At 33.8% G+C, this 17,413-nt stretch overlaps 1 long non-coding RNA gene across 2 annotated transcripts; it reads left to right on the forward strand.

Moving 5' to 3' along the window:
• Positions 1-8,817: 8,817 nt before the first annotated feature.
• LOC146946607 (uncharacterized) lies at positions 8,818-11,221 on the forward strand. 2 transcript variants are annotated; one of them, XR_015026778.1, is made up of 4 exons: positions 8,818-9,358; positions 9,472-9,612; positions 10,530-10,671; positions 10,815-11,221. It is a non-coding gene; the product is annotated as an uncharacterized LOC146946607 (long non-coding RNA). The 2 variants fall into 2 exon arrangements; XR_015026777.1 differs by having other exon boundaries at positions 8,819-9,182.
• Positions 11,222-17,413: the final 6,192 nt, after the last annotated feature.

The raw sequence follows: 17,413 nt of genomic DNA on the forward strand, positions 1-17,413 counted from the left end.
ACAGCAAGGTTCTACAGACTTCTCCTTGTCTGACTCTTCTCTTCTCTTCGTTTCTCCTCTTTCTCTAGGTTTCTCCTTTTTCTCCAAAACAGTTTTGCACGTAATATATTTTCTAACTCTATCTCTCCTTTTTATATAAACCTTAACCTATTTATTTTCTCTTAATTCCAATTCTGCCCCAAAGCCTCATTATTCTAAATAATTATATTTATCCACTAAATATATTCTCCCACTAAATATATTCTAATAAATAATAAAATAAAGTCACTCAATAAAATATCAACATATCACATAATTAAATAAATCATATAATTCGACTTTATCTCAATAAAATAATTAAATAAACAAATATAGGCTATATATATATATATATATACACATACACACACCAACACATAACAAAAATATCACTTATCAAATATATTAATTAAATTATAAAAAGACTCTAAACTCAATCAAATAGATAAATAAATAATAAAATAGGGTGTTACAACTCTCCCCAACTTAGAAGAATTTCGTCCTCGAAATTCAGAGCACAGGAGAAAAATGAATTTAATTATTGCTTAAATATCTTAAACCATATATAACAAAATAGAAACTTCAAACAATACACAAAAACCACATTAAAGTTAGTCAGTTAAACATGATCACATAATAAAATATAATCATTAATTAGAAAACACAACGACAGTATTCGACCGTCACACAACACAACGACTCATCTACTTGGCCGGACGGCCCGACCTGCTCTGATACCAATTGTAACACCCGGTTTTCCCAACATGTAAAATAATACAAAAAGATCAGAGTATTCAACTTAAAACAGGATGTCACACTTCTTACATAAATTTCAAATAGGATAAAGTCACTATTTATTCAAACAGCACCTGTCAATATTTCAATTACTTTGCAGCGGAAAATAAAACATCTTAATTTATTCATCATAATGGCACTATGGCCTCAACATCATTCAACTTATTAAAATTCAAATCAAAGGTTCTTCAACATAATTCATAATCAAACATAGTTCTTGACAAATAACATAGTTCATGATAAAATAACATTGTTCATGGCAAATACGTAACACATGGAAAACAAGTAATATCCTCATCCCGTTACGTATCAGAGCGACCTAAGACGACACGGTGGAGACTACTCAAGACTGCAGCTATTCTTGGTCACCTGCAAGTTACCCATGTAAGGCAACAATTTCCAAGCAGAAGGGGTGAGATTTCACATTCAATAATGATAAGCATATAATTAATCAGCATAATTTAACAACATAAATAACACTTATTTAACTATGTTACTTCATCATAATACTTCTTAATTTAACTCCTTAATTTATTGATAACTTGGCAACAACGACAATAGATCAACTACGACATCCACAACTTCGACTAGACATCAAGGACGATGCAACAACAACTCTTTAACTTCGACAATGCAACAACAACTAAGACATCATGCATGTGGTACCATTCAGGGCATAAGCCCTCGTCTCTATTGAGCATAAAAGGCTCCCAGGGCTTGAGCCCTCGTCACTTTTGAGCACAAGGCTCCAGGGCTTGAGCCCTCGGTGCTATTGAGCACAAGGCTCCAAGGCTTGAGCCCTCGTCGCTATTGAGCAAAATGCTCCAGGGCTTAAGCCCTCATTGTTTGTATGAATAGACTCAACAACTTGACATCTTAACATCCTAACATCTTAACAACTTAACAACTAAGACATCATATAACATCGTATTCAAACATCAACAATTCATCATGCATCTTAGTAAAAACATAATAAATTATACATAACATATTTTCATGTCAAATCAAGGCTACTGGAAAGATATCGCAATTATCAACAACTTTCATGTTTATACCAAAGACCAATTCAAAACAGAAACATATGAACAAAACGCCAAAACATGAAACAGAGAATGCTGTCACTGTGCAATTTTGCTGTGACGTACGTGCAATAATTTGACCATAACTCAAGTTCTATAAATCGTTTTAACGTCAGACCAATGGCATTAGAAAGCAAACATCCATTCCTGTAACTTTTGTGTTTACACCTAAGACCAATTCCGCACCGATCAATACGAGTTTTCATATCAAAATTCAGGAAAAGTTGTGATTAAATTCATAAAAATTCACTGTGACCTACGTGCAGTAATTTGACCATAACTCAAGTTCTATAAATCGATTTGACGTCAGAGCAACGACACTAGAAAGCTAACATCCATACCTACAACTTACGTGTTTACACCTAAGACCAATTTTGCACGGATCAATACCAGTTTTCATATCAGAATTCAGAAAAAGTTGTGTTGAAATTCATAAAAATTCACTGTGACCTACGTACAGTAATTTAAGTATAACTCAAGTTCTATAAATCGTTTTGACGTCAGACCAACGGCATTAGAAAGCTAACATCCATACCTACAACTTTCGTGTTTATACTTAAGAACAATTCCGCACCGATCAATACCAGTTTTCATATCAAAATTTGGGGCAGAGATAACAAAATCAGAAAAAGCGACTTATATTATTCAAATTTCACATTCATTCAAAATCATCACAATCAACAACAACAACTCAACGTAATTCATACCCAATTCATAATATGACTTTAACAACAACAATCATCAACAACCACACCTCATAATCATGAATTCAACCAAAAATCAACAACAACATAACATAAATCATCAATTGCATTGCAATTCAAAACCCTAACTTCTTTTCAAACCCTAACTTCTCTAATCATCAAAATAAAACAACAACAAACATGTTAAACCCTATTTCAGAACCATATACTTACGATTAAAGAAGGTTAGTCTCACCCTTAGCTTAAATTAATTGACAGCAAGGTTCTACAGACTTCTCCTTCTCCGACTCTTCTCTTCTCTTCGTTTCTCCTCTTTCTCTAGGTTTCTCCTCTTTCTCCAAAACAGTTTTTCACGTAATATATTTTCTAACTCTAGCTCTCCTTTTTATATAAACCTTAACCTATTTATTTTATCTTAATTCCAATTCTTCCCAAAGCCTCATTATTCTAAATAATTATATTTCTCCACTAAATATATTCTCCCACTAAATATATTCTTCCACTAAATATATTCTCCCACTAAATATATTCTAATAAATAATAAAATAAATTCACTCAATAAATTATCAACATATCACATAATTAAATAAAGGGTTAATTATGTTTTTGGTCCCTACAAAATTGCGACCTTGTAAGTTTAGTCCTTACTAAATTTTAATAGCATTTTTAATCCCTACAAAAAATTTCTGCACTCAATATTAGTCCTTACTCAATCTAAATTTGTTTAATTTATGCTTAAACTCTTAAGTTTTTCAACAATTTTTTACAGGCGTGTTAAGAACGTTATTAAAAGGTCCTCCGAAAAAAATATCGCAAAAATTTGATTTCTACGTCCATATTTTTGTTACTTATATCTTAAACTTTTGTCGTTTTAAAAAATTCATATTTAATTTATTTCATGTTAAAAAATTATAAATTTTAGTAAATGAACCTTTCATAGTGTTCTAAACTTGTATAAAAAGAATCGTTAAAAAATTTAAGAGTTTAAGGATAATTAAACAAAATTTATTTTAGCAGGGACTAAAATTATAAGTAAATTTTTTTTTGTAGGGATTAAAAATGCTATTAAAATTAAGTAAGGACTAAACTTACAAGGTCGCAATTTTGTAGGGACCAAAAACATAATTAACCCTTAAATAAATCATATAATTCGACTCTATCTCAATAAAATAATTAAATAAACAAATATAGGCTACTAATATACATATACATATATATATATATATATATATATATATATATATATATATCAACACATAACAAAAATATCACTTATCAAATATATTAATTAAATTATAAAAAGACTCTAAACTCAATCAAATAAATAAATAATAAAATAGGGCGTTACATCTATCCGTTAAGTGTGTAGAAACTTTGTGAATTAGTTAATGAGAACTTTGAGCCCATTAGGACATTTGAGGGTTGAACCCAATTATGTAGAGCCTATATAAACTCTAGTCTTTAGAGAAATTAGGTCACATAGACTCATTCACTCATTTTCACAAAACTTTTGAGAGAGGTAGAGAGAGAAAGAGCAAGAACAAGGGTTAGAGAGAAGAACTTGAAGAGCAAGAGGAGGGTAGAGATTCAAGGAGCAAAAGTGAAGTGAAGGCTAGGTTTGTGCTCAATTGAGGTAAGGGGAATAATATTCATTCATAATTTACGCTAGAATCTCTTTTTATACTTAATTTCATAAGTGATTATTTTGTGAATTGAGATGTTTGTGAAATTAAATGGTAAATTTCGTGTTCCTTTTTCATGTAGAGTTATGGGTGTGATAAACTTCATGAATTTGTGGTGTTATTATCTTAAACTTCATGGTTGTTGTTGTTGTTGAGTTGTTTTCATGATTTTTGACTAATTGAGTAAAATTCATGAATTGGTGTATGATAGGTGTTGACACATGTTTCAATTCACTTCATTAATGTTTATTTATGTTCATGTGTTGATGGGTTTTGAATTGGTGTGGTTGTTTTGAGGTTTGAATGAGAAATGAGGAAAATGGTGGTTTTTGGTGAAAATGAACTAGATGATGATTTTAAGAGGAATTAGTGTTTTAATCCGATGTTTGTTGTGGTTTTGAATGCCTTTTTATGTTTGTAATCAAGTGTATAAGTGTTAGGGTCGAATTTGGGGTTAAGGGGATCAAAATTGGGGTTTTGGGGTTGAAAATAGTGGATTCCCGAGTGGGAAAACACCAAGAACAGGGTTGTTGTTGTGGGGTATCCCGACCGGGCGAGAATGTTGTGCCCAATGCACAGTGACAACACACCCTGTTTTGGGTGTTCCGGGTATCCGGGGTCGATCCAAGTGGTTCCAAACTGATTCTTTTGATTTTGTGTATCGCATCACAACTTTTTGAAAATAGTTCAAGAACATGAAATTTTCGAAAACTCGATTTCTCAAGGGAAAAGTGTAGGACTAAGGTTGTTTAGCATTGTTATGATTTGTAAAAATGTTTTCGATGGGATTCATGGACTTTAACTTGGTTTTGTCTTGAAAACTTGAATTTCTTTGAAAAACGATAAAGTGATACGAACCTTGCAAAACTTAAAATTTAAGTGATTTGACCTATGAGACGTTGATGTATACACTAGTGCACTCATATGTGATTTGTGTATATACTTAGTTGAGGTTTCCAAACGTATTTGATTTGTTTTTCCGGATAAGTTGGAAAATGAAGGAAAGAGATAAACTTGTCATGATTTTGTGATTTCTTAGAATTGGCCTAGGACACTCATATGCCTAAGCTACTATGAACATATGTGAGTAGTGCATGTGTTTTGTTGAGGCAATGGAATATGTTTGCTTAGTTTGAATTAAATTCTTTATATGTCGACTTTCTTGAAAGTGTTGTCTTTTGATGATAATTTGATAGTGATGATGTTGTCGATGTTGTTGATGTGAATATGCTAAATGTCGATTGTTGATGGTGAATTTATACGTGCTTAATGTTGATATTTGGATGTGGTGATTGCATGTATTGAATTATGTTGTTGAATTCTTATATGCAATTTTGATGATGATAATTGTGGTGCTTGCATGTATGAAATTTGTCGATGTTTATGTTGATGAATATGTGAAGGTGTTTATTTTTGGTGATGACTATTTGATGAATGATTGGTGATGAATGCATGTGTATATATATATATATATATATATATATATATATATATATATATATAGCCGTTGATTGGATATTTTACATCCATATAGTCGTTGATCGAATACTCTGTATTCATATAGCCATTGATTGGATATTTTACGTCCATATAGTCGTTGATTGGATATTGTACATCCACATAGCCGTTGGTGAAGATTGGTACCACATGCATATAGGTGTCGTGTCTAGGCGCATTGCATAATTTGTCTTGAGTCATAATTGCTCATGTGCTTGGTGGATGTTGTGAATGATGAATTATGTGATTTAGTTGAATACGTGCATAAATGTTTATATGCATTGGTGAAATTGGTGAATTAGGTACTTGATGATGTTTTGTTATAGTTGTACACATGGTGATTTTTAATTGACGATGTTTACTTCGGTGACAATAACGAAATGTGATTTATATGAATGTGATATGATGATCTTTTTGGTGACGATGACTCTCTTGTTTATACTTTCAAAATGATGAATATGTTGAGTTAATTATGCTAAATGAGGAGTGAGGTAAGTAGTTCTTATATATATTGATTGATGTTGTTAAGTGATGAATTGTGATGACGATCTAAGGTATGAATAGGATTGAAGTGCTGTAACACCCATACTAAACGTACCTAGGAAGTTTAGCATGCGCGTTATCTTTAGTACTGGATACATTAAGAATTTAGAACATAAAATACATACGAACACTACACCATTTATTGTCTCTGGCAACACTTTTTTAGGGGACATGTAAAAATTGTCCCCTAAAAGTCTCTAAGGCAACGATTTATGAGTGTTGCCAAAAATATTTTCGCAACCCCTGAAAAACGTCCCCTAAAATACTTTTGGGGACGATTTTGGAGCGTTGCACGATTATTTCTTCGATGACAACCATTAATTGTCCCCTTAGATACTTTTGGGGACGATTTTGGAGCGTCACACTATTGTTTCTTTGGTGACAACCATTAATTGTCCCCTTAGATACTTTTGGGGACAATTTTAGATTGTTGCATAAAAATTTCACCAACAAATTTTTGGTGGCAATCTTCCCTCCAAAGCTTGTTTACCAAAAAACAAATTTTCCCTCCAACGGTCAACACACCTTTAGATTGTTGCATTAGTTCTAACAAAAAGGAAGATTTTTGACACTTTTAGTATCCTTATTTAATAATAATATTTTTTTTATTAGGGTGTTCTATTTTTATTTGTTTATATTAATCTACATTTTTATTCAGAAAAACCTCTTTGATAATTACAAATATTACTGGTTAGTCAAGCCTATGAATAGTGATAGACATCAATGAAATTAATTACAAATATTTCCTTATTAAAGAATTAAATTTAAGAGTAAATAGTCACTTTAGTCCCTGGCTCTGCACCTCGCTGTCATATAGGTCCCTAACTCAGGATTAAATACAAACAAGTCCCTGACTCTACACTTCCATTATCACTTTAGTCTCTGCCGTTAAAAAATCTGTTAAGTGATGATGTGGCACGCTGACAAAGAGTATGACGTGTCACAGGGACTAAAGTGAAAGTAAAAAAATGGTCACTTTGGTCCCTAAATCGAAAATCAATATCCTCAATTTACTGTTAGATCCCTGACTATGTATACTTACTGTCAGTTAGGTCCCTGAATCGAAAATCAATATCCTCAATTTACTGTTAGGTCCCTGACTGTGTATACTTACTGTCAGTCAGGTCCCTGATAGTAAACACGAAATTAGGGGTCAAAATCCAAATGCACGTCTGAATGAACTACAAATGCTTACATCTTTCATGCCAACTCCAAGGGGTCCGAGGCCAACTATGTGATGTTTGTTAGTTTATTTATTTATATACCGAAATTGCTAAATTATAAGCACAACTGTGGTGCGATATTTTGTTTAATATTTTGCTGAATCATTATGTAATGGCTTGTTGAATTATATGCCCAAATATGGTGCAATCTTTTAATTACTCTATGGCTGACATTAATGACTTAATAGTTATGTTATGGAAACATTTGTTATTAAACTATGAAATCATTTTTATAAGTGTTATAATAATATTTTGATATTTAGCACAAATGCCTTAGTGTTGAGTAAGTAGCATGTTAAACTAACAACTTGCCAAGGATCTTAGTGAAATTTCGTGTTTAATGTCAGGGACCTAACTGATAATAAGTACACACAGTCAGGGACCTAACAGTAAATTTAGGATATTGATTTTCGATTCAGGGACCTAACTGACAGTAAGTATACACAGTCAGGGATCTAACAGTAAATTGAGGATATTGATTTTCGATTCAGGGACCAAAGTGACCATTTTTTACTTTCACTTTAGTCCCTGTGACACGTCATACTCCTTGTCAGCGTGTCACATCATCACTTAACAGATTTTTTAACGGAAGGGACTAAAGTGATAACAGAAGTGTGGAGTCAGGGACTTGTTTGTATTTAATCCTGAGTCAGGGACCTATGTGACAGCGACGTGCAAAGTCAATGACTAAAGTGACTATTTGCTCTAAATTTAATTAAGGGAAAACTTAGGTGTATTTCCTTATTTAATTTCAGGTTTTAAGTTCTTCGGTAGTTAACTGTAGAAGTTTTCCTCGGTAGTTAACTACAGCTGGGTTCTATTTTCCTCGGCAGTTAACTACTGAAGGGTATTTTCGTCTTTTACATGTGTTTCTCAGCCTTTGCATATGTGTCAACAGCGATTATATATATATATATATATATATATATATAGGTCTTTTTTAAATTGATTCAATTGTGAAATAAAATATCATGACATGTGTATTGTGTATCTAGGGAGAATTCAATTTGAAATGACTAATCCCTAGATACATCTATTTCATTTTAGTATATATATATATATATATATATATATATATATATATATATATATATATATATATATATAAAGGTTTTGAGAGTTTGTCAAAAAAAATAAATAAAAAGGTTTTGAGAAAAGAAGATTCGTATGTGGGCTTCAAAACCAATTTTTTTATGGTAAAAAAAAAAACATTATTTTAAAAAAAAAAAAGAAGAAACATTTAACATATATAAATATAACACGTATTTTATATTATAGAAAAAAAGTTATTTGTGTTGTACCTTACCTTTATCCATATCGCCTTCATCATCCCAGACACAAATTTCTTCCCCAAATAGTACCTCAAATCTTTCAATCGTTCATCCTTTCCTTCAAATCGTTCTTCAAATCCCTTCACACCAGCTTCGTTCAAATCTCCAAAACCAAATCTCATAATCCTCTAGTTCAAATCGTTCCTCAGACACACCCAAACCCTTTCGACCATGAAAACCCACTTAACCCAATTCGTTCCTTAAACCCAAGTCGCAATCGAACCCAAATCGTTTCTCTGATCTTCGATTTTTCTCTTTAGACCTCAAATCTGTTATTGATTTTGATTTCCCGAACCCATTTGACCATTTGGTATGCTTGACTTCTCTTTGCTTTGGATTTCGATTTTTCTTATTATATATTGTTTTTTGAATGATATATAGAAATTTTTAGTTTCTGTGAATAGATGAGATCGAGAGAAGGATAGGATTTATGATCCATTTCATAATTTTTCTACTTTGTGCTAATTCAATGATTTTGCAATTTAGGTCAGAGTTATTTTTGTTTTTTTTAACGGTGTTTTTTCTTATTAAATATTTATCACAATATTTTTAAGACATGTTGTATTGAACTTTTGTGATTCACACATTGTCGACCGCAGATCCACTGTTGTCACCAAATTCAAATCCACCAGAATCAAATTCACTCATTGCTCGCTCCGACCCAGATCAAACGTCGTCATGAATTCTGCTCCAGTCAGATTTTGTCGTCGCCTTCACCACCAAACTCGTGAAAAATAACGGTATGTTTTGTCCTCTCTGCCAATCGTATTTACTCGCAAGGGTTTCGAGATTATCTTGATAATCCCTAATTTCCCAAAAGTTCTTTGTTGAGGTATATCTTTTTTCTGAAATCATTCTTTTTTTTTTCAGTTTTTTATTTAAACCATCATTTTCATGTTGCGTTATCACTAATAGCTCGACTGGAACATCAATTTTTCACGTTTAATCATCAACTTTAAGTTTCATTTTTGCAATGTATTCTTGAATCACATATTGTGTTGTAAATTGTTATATGTGATGTTGATTTGTCTAGATCTGAAGTGGTTTTTAGTTTGTTATATCTTCTATGGTTCTTCTCTTTTCTCTTAATTATTAGTTTTTCATTTGTTTATTTATTTATTGGTTAATTGCCTAGGTTTTGTGTTGCTCTACTTGTGTTTGGAAATATATATTATTATTGTTTATTAGCGCGAAAATAAGATGAGTATATTTTGTGTAATATGTTGTTATTTTTGTTTTTGAGCCAGTTATGCTTGTTCCATAGATATAGTTATTTTAGTTTGTATGTCATGATATATGTAAAAAGGCTGTCAACATGGTTACTGCTCTAGTGTCATGATGATTTAGGAAAATTTTCTCATGGGTTTAATAGATTGTAGGTAATGTCCATATCCAATAAGTCTGCTTATGTGTGTTATGGTGATAGTATTTTCACTATTGTTTCTACTTCCATGGTCTAGTTAGAAATTAAAATTTTAGAGTATATGTCCTAGTTATAATTTGATCCAATATTCTTAAAAGTTTCACCTATTATCTTCCTTTTTTGTTATTACTATTATTCTAGCTTAAGCTTGTTTTTCTTAAAGTGCACGCTACAATTTTGGTTTGGGAGGCTCTTTTAAAAAAATCTAATATTGTTCTGACTGTGTGACTGCAGAACTAAAATTAGATCAATAACTGCAGCTTTCGCTTCTAATGCGGGTGTTGTGTAGCTTCAACAAGATAGGTATGGGTCATGGTACAAAGTTTCAGCTCGGAATGTTTGTTTTTCAACATTGAGATCAACATTTCCGTTTAAGGTCTGTTGTGATTTTAGGCATTTATGGTTTAACTTCAAGCATGTCTTTGTCATATATACTATTCAATTTTGTTTTTAGAATGGTATGTGTTCTTGTTTTATTAATCTAAGAGTTTTTATGCTTTCTTTGTTGTATGCATTTAGAAGCTACTATGAGACTGAAGTGTGAAGGAACATGACAATGAGCTTGTGTCGTAAATTGAGGCATCCGGCCGTAAGGGATGGGAAGCGTTCAAGGGATGGGAAGTTGAGGCATCCGGCCGATGCCAAAGCATGTAAAGACTTTGATGCAAAACATTCAGATTTTGCTCGTGAAACCCGTAATGAATTACAAGATAAACTTGAATGATCGAGTTGGATGGTGTTTTATTTTGGATTGTAGTTAAACCACATTTTGGATTGTAGTTAAACCACTAAACTTGTCTGAACTATAGTTTTGTTTTATTATTTTGCTAGGCTTATACTTCGAAGCATTAAACTTATCAAGTAATGTTTGACATTTTGATTGCTAGGATTATTATATTACATCTTTTGTGGTTGTATTTGCTAAATTCGATCTTGTTTGAGTTATAATTGACACTTTTAATATTGCCTTTAAGCTATAGTTACATTTCTAAAATAATTGGAAAATTCTAAAATTTTACGAGAACACTCTAAAAATGTTGCCTGTAAGCTATGGGGACGTTTTTAGGTTTTCTTAAAGATTCACATTTAAGGCAACGTTTTTTAATTGAAGCAATCTATGGGAACATTTAAAAACGCCCCTTCAGAATCCCCAAAAAATCGTCCCCTATTCTTAGGGCTTAGGCGACGTTTTGAAATAGTGTGCCCAAAGATCATGAAAAAACGTCCCCATAGACTATAGGCGACGCTCGTATAGGAGACCCCTGGAAAACGTCCCCTATACCATTAGGCAACGCTTTTCATAGTTCTGGCAACATTTTTCGATTGTTGTTATAAAGGATAAATGGTGTAGTGGAATGAATATTTATACAACAATTCGCGTTAGTACAATCAAATTACAAAACATCTTATCCATACATAGAAAATGCATCCTTGAAAATCCATAACATCATGCGGAGGTACGAACATGCACTTGATGAAATATCCATCCGGCTTCAAGCATGCATATCATCCTGCTTATTGGAAACAAATAAGGATTGGGATGAGACATAATGTCTCAGTGAGTTCCACCTAACCCTAGGCTATAGGTAACCTCGGGGGAATCCTACAGTCACCACGTGTCTACAATACAACCTGCCGGTTAATTATACGTGTGTGGGGACTTGCTTTCCTAGACGGTCGTGCATACTAGACCCGTCATAGGTACTTCTTACCTTGTTATAGGTTTCTCTTCTTATACTTGTCATGGCGGTCAAGGGGAAACTAAAATCGCGTTGCCAAGAATACGCTCTACGTATCGAGGTCTAAACATACTATAATCATGACACGATTCTAAACCGGACGATTAGGGGAAACCTAAGATCGTCATCGGCATAACTTTCTCTACATACTCTATTACATAAATATGTTGCAACTAACAACATATCACTCTTGCTATCATACTAATTCCTGACGATCTACGTCAAGGCTCTATGACATAACATATAATTGTCTAATAAATATGCATAGTCAGATTCATTCATTAAGTTAGCGTTGAGCATACAAACAATTATCTGAATTCATTTTACGGAAAGCCCCGAGTGGAGTAACCCCGAACACAATCCCTATCTAACTGATGGAAACCTATCTAAGGTATAACCGACGACACTCCCTCAGTGGCGTGCGGGATCCTTACGGCTAACCCCGTTTCCTCTAGTTGAAACCCCTGAGCCAACCTAGTGTAGACCACAAAGGACACGACACCTACATCATTATTAAAATCTTGTTCTATACATGCATGAAAGTTATATCTATATAAGCTATCTCTTTTACCTCGGATCCTTAAACGATCCCACTAGAGGTAAACTATACACTTGCTTAGCTTACTATGTGAAGAGATATCTAATCAATTCACGTCTTGCCATACTCGTATGGCCACTCTAGCTTCTATGCGAAGAGAATACTCTATCACTTCGCATCTTATCATGCATAAGATTCATATCTAACATTCTACTTCTTAACAAGCTATTCTAGTTCTTGACAAACTATGTCAAGGCTCTACTTTCATTCCCTTCCTGAATGATTATCTTGCTACCCGATTCTTATCGTAATATCTCTCGTTTGCCATGCTTTGTTAACTTATCAAATACTTTCTTCTTTCTCAAGAAAACCTTGCAAAAGATTATCAAATAGGACCTTGGTTTGAGGGGTTTACTTTTATGAAATGATTGTACAAGAAAAATCGGCTCGAAAGATGACAAAAGGGCCTGAGGCGAGCAAGCAGTGCAATGTTGCACTGTCTTACTCGCCTAGGCAAGTTGCTACTCGCTGTGGCGAGTTGGGGGCGAACAACACCCCCTGTTCTGTTGTCCAGCTCACCCAGCGAGCTACCTGCTCGCTGTGGCGAATTGTGACAGTCCAACACTTGTAAAAATGGTGTTTTGACCCAAAAACCTCAAAACCAAGTGTCTCTATGCATATTATAACTCTAGTGGTCATAGAAAACCTGTAAAACATTTGTATGGCAAGTATTTACAAGCTTAGTAAGCATGACAAGAAAAGGGGTAACTAAACTCTAAGCATAAACCCTAAAATTTCATAGTTTGCTTACAAAAATGATCACATAATTGCCAAAGGTGGAAAACTATCTAAGGAACTAACCTAATCATGATGTGAACTTGATTCCCAAGCTCAAACAAGCCAAAACCCTAGCTTAATCCACTTGCTTCCTTTGCTCAAACCATACAAACTTGTTGTTCTTTCTTGCAATCTAAGCACGATGATGCATGATTCATCACCAACCTAAGAATCCTTGAGGAAGAAGATTTGATGAATTGGTGAGGTAGGGAGAGAAGAGAGAGAGACCGATGGAGAAGAGAGAAGGGAGAGCAAAACTCTTTCTCTAACCTAGAGAGAGAAAGAAGACCAAAAATGAGATATTTTGGGGCCAAATCCAAATAAATATCCCTTTCGTGTGAAATTACCATAATACCCTTGCCTCAAGCGTGTTAAATCCGACACTGATACTTTATCCGTATTAAGCTGACATCTCATAATAAATATTTCCATCAAACTTCTTTCCGAAATATTAATCCTCTGGCACGATCGACTGGTAATATTCCGATACCGACAGGCGGGATATTACATGTGCTATGATAGAAGTATGATAACATGATTGATGTTGAACTGGGGATAATATATATGTGATGGTAGTATTCTAGGAATGTTGAGTATGTATATGTGTCATGCATGAAATCCTTGAATGCTTATCTTGTTTATGCTTGATTATGATGATATGAAGCTAATCCCCAATGGTCTTTGGCGGACCGCCTACCTATTTGTATGAATCGGTAGACGGCGTGCATGTGTAGTTAGTTGCTTGCTTGGTGAGTGCTTGAGGATAGCGGGAGTCACCTCCGTTATCTGTTCTTGGAGTCTTTTGTTTAGGGCACTGATTTAGGATGTTGGTCTTTTATTTTGTTGACTATGTTGTTGAGATTGGAGATTTATTTGATGATGTATGTATAATGCTTATGACGCGGCTATTTGAGATGTATGTTATTTATCCGCTGCGACGTTTTGTGAAATTTTAGTATGCATGTTTTGAGAACTATTGAAGACGTGCCGTCTATTTCTTGAATATTTGTATTATTCGCGTGGGCGTTACAATGTCCTCATTACATTCCCGTAGGGGTTGAAGCTTCTAAGGGTTTGAAGTTTGAGAATGTACTGCGTTCCGAGATTAAGCAGTTTATTGGTTACCAAAAGATTCGGCAGTTATCGGTGATGGTCAACAAATGCCGGATTTATGAGGAGGATAGTAAAACGACACCTACTCACTACTAGATTACTAGCAAGAAGAAGGGTAAGAGTCAGGATCGTGGCAACCCATATGGGGCTCCATCAGATAAGCACAAAAATATGTTCCAACAGAAGGATACGAGTGAGAAGGGAACAGGTGGGGGAGACACTCCTGCTCCTCTGAGGTATTTTACATGTGGTACTGTAGGTCATTGTGATGCTGAATGCATGAGCATGGAGATGAAATTTTTTACGTGTGGGGGACAGGGTCACCGTGTTGCGGAGAGGCGGGTCATATCAGTACACAATGTCAAAAGCATAAAAAAGCGCACTCTAGAGGAATTGTGTTTGCTTTGAGCGAGACAAATGACTCTAGTTCTGACAACTTGATTCGAGGTACTTGTTTCATTAATGATATACATTTACTTGCTATTATTGATACCGGAGCTACGTATTCCTTTATTTCTCTAGATTGTGTGAAAAGATTAAACCTTGAAGTGTCTTCAAAATCGGGTAGTATGGTTATTGATACACCAACTAGTGGTTCATTGAACACTACGTTGGTTTGTCGGAATTGTCCTTTATCTATAACTTCGGGATGGACTTAGTCTGTTTGTCTTAAGTCAATTAGATGTTATTCTTTGGATGAATTGGTTGAGATTCAATCGGGACTATATTAACTGCTTTGATAAGATCATGTTGTTTCCTGAACCCGAGGAAAATATGCATTCGAAGTTTATGTCATCCGAACAAGTGATATCGTCTCTGAAGGAGGAGGCCCAAGTGTTGATGATGTTTGCCTCTTTTAAAGTAGAAGGATAGTATGGGGTAGCTTGTCAACATGTTGTATGTGAATTTCTGGATGTGTTTCCAGATGTTATCAGCGATTTACCACAGAAAGAAAAGTCGAATTTTCTATAGACTTAGTACCTGGGACTAGACCTGTGTCAATGGCACCATACATGACGTCTGCATCGGAGTTGGGTGAGTTAAAGAAACAGTTAGAGAATTTGTTAGAGAAGAAATTCATCAGACCTTATGTTTCGTCAAGGGGAGCGTCAGTGTTGCTACTTAAAAAGAAAGATGGTAGTACGAGGTTGTGTGAGGATTATCGACAGTTGAATAAAGTTACTATCAAGAATAAGTACTTTTTACCCAGGATTGATGATCTTATGGATCAGTTGGCTAGTGCTTGCGCGTTTAGTAAAATTGATTTGAAGTTGGGATATCATTAGATTCTGGTGAAGTCAGAGGATGTACCCAATACTGCATTCAAAACTCGTTATGGTCACTATGAATATTCAGTGATGCCGTTTGGTGTGTCTAACGCGTCGGGAGTGTTTATTGAATATATGAACAGGATTTTTCCATTTGTATTTAGATCAGTTTGTCGTAGTGTTCATGGATGATATTTTAGTGTACAAAAACGTGGTAATATAAGGACCGCAAAAAAAAAACGGAAGGACGTCTTTGTAATAGTTGGAGTACACCTCTTACTCCATTGATGCACACTTTACTTAAAAAGAAAAATAGAGAAAGTTCAGCCATAAGAAATGAAAACAATTAACCATACACACATAAAAACAGGGCACCAATTATGCTTATAACAAAGGAAATCTTGCCAACCGGAGCAAATCATAAACTACTGTGTTGCATACACAATATATTATTATAGGGTTTTGTTAGAAGACACCTTTTATGAAGGTGTCTTTTAGCAAGTTATTCTATGAGCATTTGTTAAAAGACACAAACTAATTTTTATGAAGGTGTCTTTTAGCAAAGTTATAACTAAAAAGTGGAAATCACACCTTGAGGTGTGACTTGCTAAAAGACACCTTCATGAGTGGCTTCTAACAAAACTCATTATTATTATATATATATATATATATATATATATATATATATATATATAATACATATATAAGTTGTTGTGCTGCTAATTAAATTAATTACCAGCCATCACTTTTTGGTTCCCATCCTCTATACAATTAGCATGTAATAATCAGGCGATATAGATGGATTATGAAGCACTATTTCTGGGGTGGTTGTCCAGACCATTTATGGGGCGGTTGTGGGGAAGTATAAAAGGAGGATTGAGAGGAATACTGGGTGGCGCAGGTTTTTTTGGAACAATAATGGTCGGTGAGTTGATCAGTCCATTGGGTGGCGCAGACTCATAAGTTTAGTGATAAATGCAAACTTCACTAAACAAGCACCCATATTTATATATAAAGAAAACTACCCCTTCAATACGCTTTTGGGTTGGACTTTTCTTCCTAAAAATACCCTTAATTTTTATTTTTAATTTTAAATACAAATAACTCATGTAACAAATAGATAATAAATTTAATTTAAGGAGAAAACTTATACACAATTTCTTATGAACTGTTCTTACTGTTAGCAAATTATAAAATAACACGTGGATTATTAATCCATGTCACTAATCGTCCCCATTAACCCTCTTTTACCTTCATTAACCATAGATCAAACTCACAAAAACTAGCACAAACCAAAAACTCTTGTTACTTTTTTATTAGTCGATTTTATGTTGTAGATCTGTGTTGTTCCCCTCAATACAATCGACAAAGATTGCCAACTCTTTTGATATCACTTTCACAAAAAACAATATTTGCATATTATTTTATTACTTCCACAAAAACAGTATTTCCATATAATTTTATTATTTTATGAAGTTACTATTCATTAGTCTTTGATCAATTGTAACAAACGTGAGCAAAAAATAATGGTAAAGATTGGACTTTAAATCCTCTAAAAAAATTAGTAACAAACGTGACAAAAAAATAATGTTAAAGATTGGACTTTAAATCCTCTAAAAAAAT

Source organism: Medicago sativa, chromosome 2, assembly GCF_051527215.1.
Source record: "Medicago sativa cultivar Bolivia chromosome 2, Bolivia_mono, whole genome shotgun sequence".
Classification (NCBI taxonomy): Eukaryota; Viridiplantae; Streptophyta; class Magnoliopsida; order Fabales; family Fabaceae; genus Medicago; species Medicago sativa.